Source organism: Penaeus vannamei, chromosome 26, assembly GCF_042767895.1.
Source record: "Penaeus vannamei isolate JL-2024 chromosome 26, ASM4276789v1, whole genome shotgun sequence".
Taxonomy (NCBI): domain Eukaryota; kingdom Metazoa; phylum Arthropoda; class Malacostraca; order Decapoda; family Penaeidae; genus Penaeus; species Penaeus vannamei.
Window position 1 is genome coordinate 497,116 of NC_091574.1, and position 5,000 is coordinate 502,115.

Below are 5,000 nucleotides of genomic sequence, written 5' to 3' on the forward strand. Positions count from 1 at the left end.
TATAGATAGATAGATAGATAGATAGATAGACAAAGGAAAAGATATAGATAGATAGATGAGATAGATAGTAAAGATAGATAGAAAGAAAAAAGAGAGAGAGAATAGATAGATAGATAGACAGATAGATAGATAGATATAGATATATAGATATAGATATAGGTATATATACAAGTTGCACAGACAACGAAAAGGCAGAAACAGAGAGAAAAAAGAAAAGAAAAGAAAGCCACCGGAAGTAGATAAATACCAAGAAAGTGAGAACGAGCAATTCAAATTTAAAAAAAGGGAAAAAGGGGGGGGGGAAAGGAAAAAAAAGGAAAAAAAATAATCCTGACAGAGGCAGTTCATCATAAGGGTACATCCCCTCCTCCCCTCCCCCCCCCTTCCATCCTTCTCATAGCGGTTAACGAGTGTAGGAGGAGGAAGAGGAGGGGGAGGAGAGGAGGAGGGGGAGAGGTGAGGAGGGAGGAAGAGAGAGGCAGGAGTAGGGGAGGGGGGAGTGTAGAGGTGGAGGAGGAGGGAGGAGGAGGGAGGAGGAGGAGGAGGGAGAAGAAGGAGGAGGAGAGGTGGGGGAGGGGGGAGGAGGAGGAGGAAGAAGAGGAGGGGGAGGAGGAGGAGAGGGAGAAGGGAGAGGAGGAGGAGGTGGAGAGGAAAAAGGAGGAAAAGAAGCAGGAGAAGGAAGATGGGGAGGATGAGAAGATGGAAAAGGAGGAGTGACAGAGGTGGAGAGGAAGAAGGGAAAAAAGGGATGACGACACGGAGGAGGAAGAGGAGGAGATGGAGGATTGAAAGGAGTAGTAGGAGCAGAAGGAGAAATCGGAGAAGCAGAAAACGAAGGAGGAGACGGAGGAGTAGGAGGAGGAAGACGACGAGGAGGAGGAAGACGACGAGGAGGAGGAAGGGGATTAGACGAAATGAAGACGAACTGAAAGAAGGGATCAGCGTTTTCTTCTTCTTTTTCTTCTTCTTCTTTCTTTCTTTCTTTCTTTCTTTTCTCTCTCTCTCTCTCTCTTTTTTTTTTTTTTTTTTTTTTTTTTTTTGTGGGTGGAAATTATAAGAAAAGAAGAAGCGAAGGAATAAGAAGGAATAGGGAAGAGAGGAGAGAGAGAGGAGAGAGAGAGGTAATGGGCAGTGGTAGAGGGGGAATAGGGAGTAAGGAGGAGAGCTATAGAAGGAGGGGGATGGGCAGTGGTAGGGAGGGGTGGGAGGAAAGAGGAGGGATTTGGGGAGGAGGGAGGAGGGGAGGGAGGAGGTAGAGGGAGGAGGGAGGGGATAGGAAGGAGGGGGAGAGGGAGGGAGAGAGGGAGGGAGGAGGGAGAAGGGAAGGGGGAGGAAAGAAGGAGGGAGGGAGAAGCAGGGAAGGAGAGGGTTAGAGAGAGGGAGGAGAAGAGGGAGTGAGTGAGGGGATAGAAGGAGGGGGAGAGGGAGGAGAAGGGGAGGGAGAAGAGGAGGGGGAGGAGGAGGGACGTGAGGAGGGAGAGAGGGAAGGGAGGAAGAAGGGAAGGGAGGAGAAGGGGGGAGAGGGAGGGAGAAGGGATAGAAGGAGGGGGAGGAAGGAAGGAGGAAGAGGGGAAAGGAAGGGAGAAGGGAAGGAGGGAGGAGAGGTAGGGAGAAGGGAGGGGGGGGAGGGAAGAGGGACATCTAACGAGTTCCCGAGACTACCCATCTGCCGCTTCCTCATATATATGCTAATATCCCGAGAGTAAGGGAGGACTGAGGAGGAAAAGGAGAAAGGGTAGGGGATGGGTACAGGGGGAGGGGGTATCAGGAGAATGGGTAGAGGGATGGGGATAAGGAGAAGTAGGGGATGGGTATAAGGAGATGGAGTAGGGGGATGGGTATAAGGAGACTGGGTAGGTAATAGGTATCAGGAGATGGGGTAGGCGGATGGGTATAAGGAAGAATATCAGGAGAGGGTATAGAGGATGGGTACAAGGAGAAGAAGGGGATTGGTATCAGGGAGATGATGGGATAGGAGGATGGGTATCAGGGGGATGAAGTAGGAATAGGTATAAAGAGATGAAGTAGGGGATAGATATAAGGAGACTGGGTAGGTAATAGGTATCAGGAGATGGCGGTAGGGGGATGAGTATAAGGAAGAGTATCAGGAGAGGGTATAGAGGATGGGTACAAGGAGAAGAGGGGGATGGATATTAGAAGATGGCGATAGGGGGATGGGTATAAGGAGATGAAGTAGGTGATAGATATAAGGAGACTGGGTAGGGGGATAGGTATAAGGAGAAGAATGGGACGGGTATCAGAAGATAGCGGTAGGGGGATGGGTATAAGGAGATGAAGTAGGTGATAGATATAAGGCGACTGGGTAGGGAATAGGTATAAGGAGGTGGAGGAGGGGATAGGTATAAGCAGAAGCAGGGGATAGGTATAAGGTAGAGAAGGGTGATAGGTATAAGCAGAAGCAGGGGATAGGTATAAGGAGAGAGAAGGTGATAGGCATAAGGAGATGACGGAAGGAGGTAGGGCATAGATATAAGGAGAAGTAGGGAATAGGTATATAGAGAGGGAGTAGGGGATGAGTATAAGGATAAGTAGGGTATAAGTTGAGAGGATAGAGCATGAAGATAACGAGAGGGGTGGGAGAATAGGTATAAGGAGATGAAGTAGGGGATAGATATAAGAAGAGGAGATAGAGGATAGGTATAAGGATAAGGGGAGGAAAGGAGAGAGAGAAGGAGAGGAGCAGGTAAGGAAAATGTTGAGAAGAATAGATAAAAAGGGAGGGGGGGGGGTAATAAGGTACAGGGGAAGAGAGGAGAGGAGAGAGGTGGATAGATAAAAGAGCCGGAGAATAGGTAGAAGGGGATGGTGGGATTGGGAGGTAGGGAGGAAGGGGAGAGAGAAAGAGGGAAGGAGTTGAAGAGGGTAGATAAAAGGAAGGAGGGATGGAATAGAGAGAAAGATAGGAAAGGATAGGGGAATGGGAGAGGGAAGAGCTTGAAGAGAATAGGAAGAGTGAGAGGTCAAAGGGAGAGTGAGAGAGGGAAGAGGAGAAAGCGGGAAAGAAATGAAACAGAGAGAGAAAATGAAAGGAGGAGGGAAAGGAGAATGGGAGAGATAAAGCGAATAGAATAAAGGAGGAGAAAGAGAAAGGAGGAAAAGTGAAGAGGACACACGAATAGGAAGAAGAAGGGGTGGGGTGGGGTGGGGGTAGTCAGGAGGAGATAGAAGGCTTGGACAGAGATAGAGAAACGGGGAGGAAGGGGGGAAGGGGGGAGGGGGGGAGGGGGGTCTTGAAGAATGCAAATGGAAAAGCTACTTTCAAATGGACAGGTTTTGCTGTGGGGGACTCTGCTTTTCTCTTGTTCTTTGTCTTTCTCTGTTTATTCTTCTCTTTCTTCATCTGCTCCGTCTTCGTCTCTCTCTCTCTATCTATCTATCTATCTGTCTGTCTGTCTGTCTCTTTCTCTGTCTCTGTCTGTCTGTCTGCCTCTCTCTCTTTCTCTCTCTTTCTCTTTCTCTCTCCTCTCCCTCTCCCTCTCTTTCTCTCTTTGCTCCCCTCTCTACCTCTCCTCCCTCCCTCCCACTCTCCTCCTCTCTCCCTCTCTCTTCCCCTTTCTGTCTCCCTTTCTCTCCCTCTCTCTCTCTCTCTCTCTCTCTCTCTCTCTCTCTCTCTCTCTGTCTTTCTTTCACTCTCTCGCTCTCTCTCTCCCTCTCCCTCCCTTTCTCCTTTCCTCCTTCTCTCTTTACCTCCCTCCCTCCCTCTCTCCCTCTGTCTTTCCCTTTCTATCTCCCTCCCTCTCTCCCTCCCCCCCCCCCCATCTCTTCCTCTCTCCCTCTCTCTCTTGGGAAGGAAGGGTAGTTCATGTAGGGGGAAGGAGGGGGGGAGGGGGAAGGGGGGCAATATAGACAGATTCTCTCCCCGAAGAACAAACAAACTTGAGCTTTAAAGGCGGAACAGAGCGTATTATGGGAATTTCAAAAGGTCTTTTTTTTTGTCTGTCTTCCTTTAGTTTTATCGTTATGTCTTGTTTATCTTCTTTCTTATCATCCATTTTGTCTTCGTTTTCTTCTTTCTTGTTTTCGTCTCTTTTATTCTTATTCTTTCTCTCTCTCTCTTCTTATTTTATAATTTTTTTAATTCCTTTTTTTCTCCTTCTTTTTCTTTTTCGCATTTCTTTTTCTTTTCTTTTTCTTTTTATCATCTCTTCTTCTTCTTCTTCTCCTTCTTCTGTTTCTTCTACTACCACATCTTCTTCTTCCTCTTCCTGTTCTTCATTTCTTCTTCTTCTTCGTCTTTCTTCTTCTTCTCCTCCTCCTTCTACTTCTTCTTCAATTCTTCATCTTCCTCTTCTTCTTCTTCTTCTTCTCCTCCTCCATCCTTTCTTCTTTTTCTTCTGCTTCTTCTTCTTCTTTCTTCTTCTTCTTCTTCTTCTTCTTCTTCTCCTTCTTCTTCTTCTTCTTCTTCTTATTCTTCTTCTTCTTCTTCTTCTTCTTCTTCCTCCTCCCTCCTCCTCCTTCCTCCTCCTCCTCCTCCTCCGTCCTCCTCCTCCTCTCCTCCTCCTCCTCCTCCTTCTCCTCCTCCGTCCTCCTCCTCCTCCTCCTCCTCCTCCTCCTCCTCCTCCTCCTTCTCCTCCTCCTCCTCCCTCCTTCTCCTCCTCCTCCTCCTCCTCCTCCTCCTCCCCGTCCCTCCCTCCTCTCCCCTCCTTCTGTTCCTCCTCCTCCCTCCTCCTCCTCCTCCTCCTCCTCCTCTTCCCCATCCTGCTCCTCCTCCTCCCCCTCCTTCTGTTCCTCCCTCCTCCTCCTCCTCCTCCTCCTCCTCCTCCTCCCTCCTCCTCCTCCTCCCTCCTCCCTCCTCCTCCTCCCCCTCCTCCTCCCTCCCTCCCTCCCCTCCCCCTCCCCTCCTCCTCCTCCTCCTCCTCCTCCTCCTTCTTCCAATAAAATCATCGGTGTACAATTAAAAAAGAAAAAAAGAAGTCAAGTCAAACGTTAAATTAATCTTATCTTTTCCTAATTAGCGATTATGAAGTGACAAAGTTTTT